Here is a 12,949-nt window from a genome sequence, read left to right as displayed (position 1 = left end):
GAAGGACAAACATTATATGGTCTCATTCATTTGGGGAATATAAATAATAGTGAAAGGGAACAGAAGGGAAGGGAAAAGAAGTGTGTGGGAAATATCAGAAAGGGAGACAGAACATAAAGACTCCTAACTCTGGGAAATGAACTAGGGGTGGTGGAAGGGGAGGAGGGCAGGGGGTAGGGGTGAATGGGTGATGGGCACTGAGGGGGCACTTGATGGGATGAGCACTGGGTGTTATTCTGTATGTTGGCAAATTGAACACCAATAAAAAATAAATTTATTATTAAAAAAGATATTATGGAAAATAATGAAGTTAAAAAAAAGGAAAGAAAAGTATTGGATTATAAACGTAGACAGGGAACTCAGTGACTCCTTATAGCATAATAACATTTGTATCATAGGAGGCCCAGAAGAAGAGAGGGAAAAAGAGGAAGAAGGTTTATGTGAGCAAATTACAGGAGAAAACTCCCGTAATCTAAAGAAGGAAAAAAAGACATTGAAATCCAAGAAGCACAGAGAATTCCCATCAAAATCAACAAAAGCTAACACCAAGACATATTATATTCAAATCCACAAAATAATGGACAAGGAAATAATCTTGAAAGCATCGAGGGGGAAAAAATCCTTAACCTGAAAGGGAAGATAAATCGAGTCTTAGCACATTTGTCCAGAGAAACCTGGCAGGCCAGAAGAAATTGTCATGATATATTCAACATGCTGAATGGGAAAAATACATAGTCAAGAATATACTCAAAAGTGTTCCAAAAAAATAGAAATGGAAGGAAAACTTCCAAACTCATTCTATGAGGCCAGCATTACCATGATCCTGAAACCAAAGACCCCACCCATAAGAAGAATTCCAGGCCAATATCCCTAATGAACATTGATGTAAAAATTCTCAACAAGGTACTAGCAAATCCAATCCAAAAGTACATTAAAAGAATTATTCACCACAATCAAGTGAGATTTAATCCTGGGATGCAAAGTTGGTTCAACATTCTCACCATTGTTCTTTTTTTTTTTTTTAAAAAAAAGGCTTTATTTATTTATTCATGAGAGACACACAGAGAGAGGCAGAGACAGAGGCAAAGGGAGAAGCAGACTCCCTGCGGGGAGCCTATGTGGGACTCGATCCCAGGACCCCAGGACCATAACTTGAGCTGAAGGCAGATGTTCAACCACTGAGCCAGCCACCCAGGCGCCCCCCTCACCATTGTTCTTTAACGTAGTCTTAGTCTTAGCCTCAGCAGTAAGACAACAAAAATAAATAAAAGGCATTCAAATCAGAAAGGAAGAAGTCAAACATTCACTATTTGCAGATGACATAATGCTGTACGTTGAAAATCTGGCAGTCTCCACCAAAAACTGGTAGAACATACGAATTGAGCAGAATAACAGTATATAAAATGAATATACAGAAATCTGTTGCATTTGTATACACCAATAACGAAGTAGCAGAAAAAGAAATGAAGGAATCAATCTCATTTACACCTGCACCAAAAACAGTAAGATTCATGGGAATAAACTAAACCAAAGAGGTAAAGGATCTGTACTCTGAAAACTATAAAACACTTATGAAAGAAATTTTGAAGAGGACATAAGAAAATAGAAAGCATTCCATGCTCATGGATTGGAAGAACAAACATTGTTAAAATGTCTGTAGTACCCAAGGCAATCTACATATTTAATGCAATCCCTATCAAAATACCAACAGAATTTTTCACAGAGTAGAAGAAAGAATCCTAAAATTTGTATGGAACCCAAAAAGACCCCATATAGCCAATGAAATCCTGAAAAAGAAAAGCAAAGCTGGAGGCATCACAACTCAGGTCTTTAAGCTGTATTACAAAGATGTGGTCAACAACATAGTATGGTACTGGCACAAAAAAACAAACACATAGATCAAAAGAACAGAATAGAAAACCCAGAAATGAACCTATAATGACCTATAACTCAGAAATGACCTATATGGTCAACTAATCTGCAATAGGATCCCTGGGTGGCTCAGCGGTTTAGCGCCTGCCTTTGGCCCAGGGCGCAATCCTGGAGTCCCAGGATTGAGTCCCGCGTCGGGCTCCCGCCGTGGAGCCTGCTTCTCCCTCCTCCTGTGTCTCTGCCTCTCTTTCTATGTCTATCATAAATAAATAAATCTTTAAAAAAAAACTAATCTCCAATAAAGCAGGAAAGAATATCCAATAGAAAAAAGATATTTTCTTCAATGAATGGTATTGGGAAAATTGGACAGCAACATGCAGAAGAATCACACTGGATCACTATCTTAAACCATGTACAAAACTAAATCCAAAATGGAAGAAAGACCTAAATGTGAGACTGGAATGCATCAAAATTCTAGGGAAGACCACAGCAGCAACCTTTGACTGTGGCTGCAGTTACTTCTTGCCAGACATGTCTACAAAGCCGAGGGAAGTAAAAGCAAAAACGTACTAGTAGCAGCTTTATCAAGATAAAAAGCTTCTGTACAGTGAAGGAAACAATCAATACAACTAACAGGCAACTTACAAAGTGGGAGAAAATATTTGCAAATGACGTATCTGATAAAGAGTATCAAAAATTTATAAAGAACTTATCAAAATTACCATCCCCAAAATTAATAATACAGTTAAGAAATGGGCAGAAGACATGATTAAACATTTTTTCCAAAGACATACAGATGGGTAACAGACATGTGAAAAATGCCCAACATCACTCAGCATCAGGGAAATACAAATCAAAACCATGATGAGATACCACCTCACACATGTTAAAATGGCTAAAATGAGCAATATCAGATACAGCAGATGTTGGCAAGCATGCAGAGAAACGGGAAGGCTCTTACACTGTTTGTGGGAATGCAAACTGGTGCAGCCACTCTGGAAAACATATGGAGGTTCCTCAAAAAGTTTAATATAGAATTACCCCCAAGACCCAGCAATTGCACTACTGGGAGTTTACCCAAAGGATACAGAAATACAGACTCAAAAGGTCACATGTTTCCCAATGTTTATAGCAGTAGCATTATCAACAATAGCCACACTATGGAAAAAGCTAAATGTCCATTGACTGATGAATGAAGATGGTCTGATTTATGTGTATACGTGTGTGTGTGTGTGTGTGTGTATATATATGTATATATATGTATATGTATATATATATACACACACACACGTATACATATATATGTATATACAAATACATACATACATATATATAATGGAATATGAGTCATCAAAAATAATGAAATCTTGTCATTTGCAATGATGTAGATGGAGCTAGAGTGTATTATGCTAAAAGAAATGTCAGTCAGAGAAAAACAAATATCATATGATTTCACTTGTATGTGGAATTTCAGAAACAAAACAGATGAACACACTGGAAAGAAGTAAAAAGAGACAAAGAGATAGGGAAGCAAAGTATTAAGGGATTTGTAATTATAGAGAACAACGTGAAGGTTGATATAGGAAGGTAGGTGGGGTGACCCAGCAATTGCGCTGCTGGGGATTTACCCCAAAGATACAGATGCAGTGAAATGCCGGGACACCTGCACCCCGATGTTTATAGCAGCAATGTCCACAATAGCCAAACTGTGTAAGGAGCCTTGGTGTCAGTTAAGAAATGGGCAGAAGACATGATTAAACATTTTTTCACCAAAAGATGAATGGATAAAGAACATGTTGTATATGTATACGATGTAATATTACTCAGCCATTAGAAACGACAAATACCCACCATTTGCTTCGATGTGGAGGGACCTGGAGGGTATTATGCTGAGTGAAATAACTCAATTGGAAAAGGACAAACATTATATGGTCTCATTCATTTGGGAATATAAAAAGTAGTGAAAGGGAATAAAGGGAAAGGAGAGAAAATGAGTGAAAATATCAGTGAGGGTGACAAAACCTGAGAGACACCAAACTCTGGGAAATGAACAAGGGGTAGTGGAAGGGGAGGTGGGCAGAGGGTTGGGGTGACTGGGTGATGGGCACTGAGGAGGGCACTTGGCGGGATGAGCACTGGGTGTTATGCTATATGTTGGCAAATTGAACTCTAATAAAAAAATTTTTAAATAAAGGAAGGTAGGTGGGTGATGGGCTAAATGGATGACCGGTATTGAAAGCCCTTGTTATAATCCTGTTTCTTTTTTCCTCACTGGGTTTTTTATGTAAGTACTAAAATCCACTCCTGAAACCAGTATTACAAATTACTCCTGAAACTAATTCTAATATACTAACTAGAATTTAAAAATTTGAATAAAACATAAAGTTCTTAACCTCACACATCATCAAAAACATGAATAGTGAAACAAAGATCTACTTCTTTGTATATTAAATGGTCGTTGATGAGAGCAGAGAAAATGATGAGAAAGAAATAGAAATTCCATATTTTTGGTAAGAGTCTAAAGTGTCCTGTTTTTCTGAAGGGCAATTTGGCATTTTCTATTTATTTGTGTGAACATTTTTATCCAGGAATTTTACTTTTTGTTTACCCTGCAAAAACAAGAGTTGAGCAAAGTTAAATGTAAAATTATGATAATCAGAGCAATGTTTATGAGGGAAAATTGACAATAACCTAAAGGTCCACTAAGAAGAGATCAAGAACGGGCACCTGGGTGGCTCAGTCGGTTAAGCATCTGCCTTTGCCTCAGGCCATAATACCAGGATCCTGGGATCCAGCCACACATTGGGCACCCTACTTAGTGGGGAGTCTGCTTTTCCCTCTTCCTCTGCTTCTTGCTGCTGGTACCCCCCCCTCAAATAAATAAGTGAAATATTTTAAAAAAGAGATAAATAAATGATGAAAATAATATATTAATATTTCTGACTTGGAAAATTTATATATTAAGATACATATTTATCAATATAGAAAAAATATATTAACATTAAAATGTTAACATGTCTCACCATTCTCTGCCTGTACTAGGAATCAGATGTGGGTAGGAACAGGTTTTCTGCTTTATACACTTTTGGGTTTTTAAAATTTTATTAGAAAGAGAGAGAGTGAGCATGAGTTGGAGGGGCAGAGGGTGAGAATCTTCAGGTGGACTCCTCAAAGAGCATAGAGCCAGACATGGGGCCTGATCACACCATCTATGAGACTACGACCTGAATAGAAACCAGTTGGTCAGATGCCCAACTGACCGAGCCATCCAGGCACCCCTTCTTTATACATTTTTGAATTTTGTTTGTTTTCATAAGAAATATATACAACTTTTAAATTTTTATTTTATTTATTTATTTTTATTTTTAAAGATTTTATTTATTCATGAGAGACAGAGAGAGAGAGAGGCAGAGACACAGGCAGAGGGAGAAGCAGGCTCCATGCAGGGAGCCTGATGTGGGACTCGATCCCGGGACTCCAGGATCATGCCCTGGGCCGAAGGCAGTGCTGAACTGCTGAGCCACTTGGGCTGCCCACTTTTAAAATTTTAAAGTGAAATCTGGGAATGATAGAAAAACACTCATGGCGAAAAGTTAAATTTAAAAGGTTAAACTTTTTATAGTATATCAAATTTTAAAACTGTATATATTTAAAATCTATAAAGGGGGACCCCTGGATGGCTCGTGGTTTAGTGCCTGCCTTTGGCCCAGGGCGTGATTCTGGAGACCTGGGATCGAGTCTCACATCAGGCTCCCTGCATGGCGCCTGCTTCTCCCTCTGCCTGTGTCTGTGCCTCTCGCTGTGTCTCTCATGAATAAATAAAATATTAAAAAAATAAAATGTATAAACCTAGGTAAAACAATTATATTGGTTATCTCAGGTTACAAGGGATTTTTACTTTCTTCATCATAGTTTTCATTTTAAATTTATTTTATAAGTATATGTTCCTTTTATAATAGTTATTATTTTTTAAGGTTAAAGGGTAAGCAATAATTTGGAAAACGGGAGACCAAATCAAAAAGAATATGTGCACATGAATATTTATAGCAAATTTATTCATAATTGCCAATTGGAAGCAACCCATATGTACTTCAATTAAGTAAATGGAGAAACTGTGGTACACTAATGATATGTTTTAATTTTTATTTAAATTCAATTAATTAACATACAATGTATTATTAGTTTCAGATGTAGGTCAGTAATTCATCAGTTTTATATAATACTAAGTGCTTACTACATCACATGCCCTCCTTAATGTCCATCACCCAGTTACCCCATTCCCCAGTCCCTCTCTGGCAACCCTCAGTTTGTTTCCTATGATGAAGAGTCTCCTAAGGTTTGTCTCCCTCTCTGATTTCATCTTGTCTCCACTCTTCCCTTATGATCCTGTTTTGTTTCTTAAATTCCACATGAATGACATCATAGGTCTTTCTCTGATGGACTTACTTCATTTAGCATAATACTCTTTAGTTCCATCCACATTGGTTGCAAATGGTAAGATTTCATTATTTTGGTGGCTCAGTAATATTTTGTTGTATATATACCATATCTTCTTTAATCATTCATCTGTCACTGGACATCTGGACTCTTTCAACAGTTTGGTTATCGTGGACATTGCTGCTATAAATATTGGGTTGTAGGTGCCCCTTCAGATCACTATTTTTGCATCTTTGGGGTAAATACCTAGCAGTACAATTGCTAGGTCATAGGGTAGTTCTATTTTCAACTTTCTGAGGAACCTCCATACTGTTTTCCAGAGTGGCTGCCACTAGCTTGCATTCCCACCAACAGTGCAAGAGGGTCCCCCTTTCTCCACATCCTTGCCAACATCTGTCATTTCCTGACTTGTTGATTTTAACCATTCTAACTGGTGTGAGGTGGTATCTCATGGTTTTGATTTGTATTTCCCTGTACATCCCTCAAGTGATGTTGAGCATTTTTTCATGTGTCTGTTGGTCATTTTTATCTTCTCTGGAGAAACGTCTCTTCACGTCTTCTGCCCATTTCTTGACTGGATTTTGTTTTTGTTTTTTGGGTGTTGAGAAAAGCAAAGTTGGAGACATCACCTTTTTTAACTTGAAGTTATGTTACAAAGCTATAGTAATCAAAACAGTATGGTACTGACACAGAAATAGACACATAGGTCAATTGAATAGAAGAGAAAACCCAGAAATGAACCCATTACTATATGGTCAATTAATCTTTGACAAGGCTGGAAAAGATATCAAGTGGGAAAAATGCTGTCTTTTCAGCAAATGGTGTTAGGAAAATTGGTAAGCTACATGTAAAAGAATGAATCTGGACCATTTTTTTACACCACAAACAAAAATAAGTTCAAATATACTACAGACCTAAATATGAGACCTGAAAATGTAAACATCCTAGAATAGAACACAGGAAGTAACTTCTTTGAATCAGCCATTATAACTTTTCTCTAGATAGGTTTCATGAGGCAAGGAAAACAAAAGCAAAAGACAATACTGGGACTTCATCAAAGTAAAAAGCTTCTGCACAGTGAAGGAAACGTTTAACAATGCTAAAAGGAAACCAAAAAAATGGGAGAAGATATTTGCAAATGACATATCCAATAAAGGGCTACTATCCAAAATATATACAGAACTTAAAAAATTCAATACCCTAAAAACCAATTACCCAATTATAAAGTAGGCAGAAAACATGAACAAACATTTCTCCAAAGACATACAGATGGCCAATAGATACCTGAAAAGATGCTCATCAGGGAAATGCAAACCATAACTATATGAGATGTAACTTTATACCTATCAGAATGGTTAAATCAACAACAGGAGAAACCATAGGTGTTGATGAGCATGTGGAGAAAAAGGAACACACTTGCACTGCTGCTGGGAATGCAAACTAGTGCAGCCACAGTGGAAAAGAGTTGGGAGGTTCCTCAAAAAGTTAAAAATAGAACTGCCTTACATTCCAGCAATTGCACTAGTATGTACCCAAATAATAAAAAAAAATATTAATTCAAAAGGATACATGCACCTTTTAGCAGCATTATCTATAATAGCCAAATTATGAAACAGTCCAAGTGTCCATTGACTGAAGAATGGATAAAAACATAGTATGTATACACACACACACACACACACACACACACACACACAGAATATTACTCAGGCATAAAAAAGAATGAAATCTTGCCATTTGTTAGGACATGGACAGAGTTAGAGTATTATGCTGAGCAAAATAAGTCAGAGAAAGACAAATGCCATATAGAATTAGAGTATTATGCTGAGCAAAATAAGTCAGTCAGAGAAAGACGAATGCCATATAATTTTCACTTATATGTGGAATTTAAAAAACAAAATGGATGCCTGGGTGACTCAGTGGTTGAGCATCTGCCTTCAGCACAGAGTGTGATCCCAGGGTCCTGGAATTGGGTCCTGCATCGGACTCCCCATAGGGAGTCTGCTTCTCCATCTGCCTGTGTCTCTGCCTCTCTCTCTCTCTCTCTCTCATTAATAATAAATTTAAAAAATTACCTATTAAAAATTTTTAAAAAGAAAAAAAACAAACAAACAAGAGGTGCCTGGGTGGCTCAGTTGGTTAAGTGTCTGCCTTCCTCTCAGGTTATGACATCAGGGTCCTGGAATCAAGCCCCTAGTCAGCTTCCCTGCTCAGTGAGGAGTCTGCTTTTCCCTCTCTCTCTGCCCCTCCCTCCCTCCACTGTACTCTCTCTCAAATAAACAAAATATTTTTAAAAAAGAAATAAAACAAAGGAGTGAAGGGGTAAAAAGGAGATAGGTAAACCAAGAAACAGATTCTTAACTAGAGAGAAGAAACTGATAGTTACCAGGAAGAAGGTGGATTGGAGAATGGGTTAAATAGGTGATAGAAATTAACAAGTGCAGTTGTGATGAGCACTGGGTGATATATGAAACTGTCCAATTACTACATTGTGTACCAGAAAATAACATAACATTGTATGTAACTAACTGGAATTGAATAAAAAGTTTTTTCAGAAAGTCCTTGGGAGTCAACCTGAAAGTGTACCCAATGGCCAAACCTGAAACAATCTGAGCAACAAATTTTTTTTTTTTGAGGTCTAGAGTTTTTTTTTTTAATTTTTTTTTTAATTTTTATTTATTTATGATAGAGAGAGAGAGAGAGAGGCAGAGACACAGACAGAGGGAGAAGCAGGCTCCATGCACCGGGAGCCTGATGTGGGATTCGATCCCGGGTCTCCAGGATCGCGCCCTGGGCCAAAGGCAGGCACCAAACCGCTGCGCCACCCAGGGATCCCAATCTGAGCAACAAATTAAATAAGTAGTACTGAATTATAGTCCAAAGTATAAAATAAATATCTATTAGTTTATAGTAATATAAATATATTAGCAAACCAACAAATGAGGGAGAGTCAAATCTTTAATGCAGAAAAATCCCTAATAAATTATGTAGATACTTTACCCTCAAGGAGGTAGAGCATTAGTCCTCATAAGAGTGGACTACACACAGAAACGCCTTCCAAAGTGTATAGTATTGAAAGGAGGTAAAAAGAGTAACTTCACAATGGATAAAACTGATTTTTTTTGTTATTTTATTTATTTATGATAGTCACAGAGAGAGACAGAGAGAGGCAGAGACAGAGGCAGAGGGAGAAGCAGGCTCCATGCACCGGGAGCCTGACGTGGGATTCGATCCCGGGTCTCCAGGATCGTGCCCTGGGCCAAAGGCAGGCACCAACCCGCTGCGCCACCCAGGGATCCCTGGATAAAACTGATTGATACTACCTCAAGCTAGACAAAATAGGTGAAGATCAACAGTAATTACTCATGTCAATAATATTTATGCTTGACACTATGTGATGAAAATGCTACTTAATCTTTGCAACCTCCCTCCCCCAAATCCAGAACTTCAGTTTAATCATGAGAAAATATCAGACAAATCTCAATTGAGGGACATTCCACAAAATACCTCACCCGTACTCCTCAAATCTATAAAGATCATCAGAAACAAGTCTGAGAAACTGCCACAGCCAAAATGAACCTCAGGCAACATGATTTCCTGGATGGAATACTGGAACAGAAGAACATTAGGTAAAAACTAAGGAAATCTGAGTAAAGTATGGACTTAATAATTTATCAATACTGTTTCATTAATTATAACATATGTTAAGATATGAAAAATAGGGGAAAAAAGATATGGCATATATGGGAACTCTTTACTGTCTTTGCTTTTTTTCTTTAAAATTAGTTTAAGATAAAAGGTTTATTTAATAAAAAGTCAAAGTGGCTCAAGCCATCTAGACATAGGAATACATCCAGAAATGGAAGCAGGGGTATGAATAAAGCAAGAATGTTAAGAAAATTTTCCCATAGCATCTGGCCACATAATATGTGGTTATTATTACCTTGAACCCAGTTCAAGGTTCATGGAAAAGGCAAATATCTGTGTGAGGAATGTGTGAGGGCAGTTCGTCAGTATAAGAGTATGTGAAGGGACCTTCATTTAGCTGGCAAGAGCAAAGACATATACATACACACTTACATACATATTTGAGATTCAATTCACATTCCTGAAATAGGGAAATTGATGTGTTTCACCCTGTCCTCAGTTCCATGAGGTTCTTTTCTAGACACCTTGGAGTCTCTGGGCAACTTATAAGGAATATAAAGCATAATGAATCAAACTTATAAAGATTATAAAGCATAATGAATCAAAATCCTATGTTAAGGGGCACCTAAGTTAGTAAAGCATGTGACTGTTGATTGCAGGGTTGTGAGTTCAAACCCCATGTTCAGCCTAAAGCTTAGTTAAAAGAAAATCCTAATTTTCTTGGACATAATAAAACCCGAGGTATCATGGAAAACAGTACAAACCGTTTTCCTGCTCCAAAAGGATCAGTCTAACTAGAGAATTACATATGGAATGAAGAATATATATGTACTCTGCTATCACCTCTTATATTCCACTATTACTTTTAGCTTCCTTCTACCACGTTAAGTGTCAGAGGGTAGCAGAATATTATCATGAGAATCAAGTCAGAGTACTCCTATAACTTTCACCCTCAAACCAGGATCCTTTGACCTCAGGCATCCCCTATGTCCTCTTTCCAAGCTGTCAGCAGTTTATGACAGTGACTTTAAGATCTTACAGTTTGAGTCCTTTCCCCACGTATAGCATCCAGAAATAAAATGCCTAATAGATTTACTCAGATTTTATGTAATCAAGGTATGTGTTTTACTTCTGAGTTGCTGCTTACTAAACTAAGAAATGCAGGATAGTCTGCAACATGACATCATTCTGGAACAGCTTTGATCCCAGACCTTGCAACTTTAGTTAGAAGCTTTAAAACCCACTAGGAGAACCTTTTCTTTGGAAGGAATACTGGAGGCCTTCTTATTCAAAGTTCTACCAGATGCATAAAACCATTCTTGAACATTTCTGTTAAATGGGCTTCAGTTGGGCAGCTCGGGTAGCTCAGCGGTTTAGCGCCACCTTCAGCCCAGGGCATGATCCTGGAGACCCAGGATTGAGTCTCACGTCAGGCTCCTTGCATGGAACCTGCTTCTTCCTCTGCCTGTATCTCTGCCTCTCTCTGTCTCTCTCTCTCTGTCTCATAAATAAGTAAATAAAATCTTTAGATAGATATATGATAGATAGATAGATAGATAGATAGATAGATAGATAGATGATAGATAGGCAGGCTTCAATTAAACAGCTCCAGAGACGAGGGTATCTTCAATAAATGGGTAGAAAGTTTGTAACAGTAAGCCAAACTTCTGACTTCTCATAACATTGAATTGATCTGCCCTTTGGAGCTACACAAGTAAATGTTACCCTTCTTCTGACAAGGCTTCCGATTATCTGAAGAAAGTATCCACAAACCTCAATCCTTAGACTAAAACATTTTTGACCCGTTCAATAATTGTTATGTATGTGTAAATGAGTCACCATCTTAATCACTTTCCAGATTGCCTATGTCCATCTTAATTGTGGCACTCTGAGATGACCCAAATCTCCCAAAATTAGCTATCAAATACAGAATAAAACATTACAAAGGAGTTCTTTGTTCTGGACACCATGTATCTCTTAATGGAATCTAAGATTTCATTATATATGTGTGTGTGCACTAGAACCTCACATAGTTGGTATATGTTGAACTCATGGTAAATTAAAACCACTGAGTCTTTGGCATGCATGCTGTTTTTAAGCCACATAACTACTTATCTTTGGTAACTGAATTTTTATAAAGACTTCACATTTGATCCTATCCAATTTAATCCTGCTAAATTTGGCTATTTTTCCTTCAGGATACTAAGGAGTCTTGAGATCTTGCTAACAACATCCAGTCCATATATTCTGCTTTCTAATTCTATACTATTTGCAGTGAGATGAACAAGCTATTTTATGTTTTCATGATAGCCATTCACAAATAATTTTAATGGGATAGAACTGAAACTGAAAGTTTCTTGTCCACAATGACACACTGTTGGACAGTCAATTCAAATTATTAACCCATCTACTGTCCTGTCTTTATCATCTAGCTCATGTTACTCCATTTTATTCTCAAGGACATTTTGAGAAACTGTCAAATGCCATGGTGAGGCACATAATGTTTATTGCCTTCTGAGGTCTCCAGAAGGCAACTCAATAAAAGACAGGCATCCTCTAGAGCAGCTGAAGCACAAGTGGCCTATGTGATTGCCAATTTGGGGACATACCATATGTATTAGGCCACTGTGGACAGAAGTATTAAAGGAGAGTTTCAAATACTAGTCACAATTCAAAAGTCAGAAAGGCAAAACTCCAAATTCTAGTTATTGTGTCAGAGTTGATTCTCACACATACATTTTTATGTAACCTGCTCCAGGGTGAATAGCAGCAGAGGCGTATTCATTTAAAAACAGCTATTATGTCTCCTCAACAACACCTAGGAGGCCAGCTAGTATTTAATTTATTATAATATCTCTATGGTAAATAGACCAGTATAGTTTAATAGTCTCAGGGGAAAGCAGAATAGTGAACTGGTTAAGTGTACATTCTGTAATCTCAGAAGTAGGTTCAAATGTTGATTCTGTCACTTAATAGTAATATGACCTTGCAA

This window comes from Vulpes lagopus, chromosome X (assembly GCF_018345385.1).
Source record: "Vulpes lagopus strain Blue_001 chromosome X, ASM1834538v1, whole genome shotgun sequence".
NCBI lineage: Eukaryota > Metazoa > Chordata > Mammalia > Carnivora > Canidae > Vulpes > Vulpes lagopus.
Note: the sequence above shows the minus strand (reverse complement) of the source record.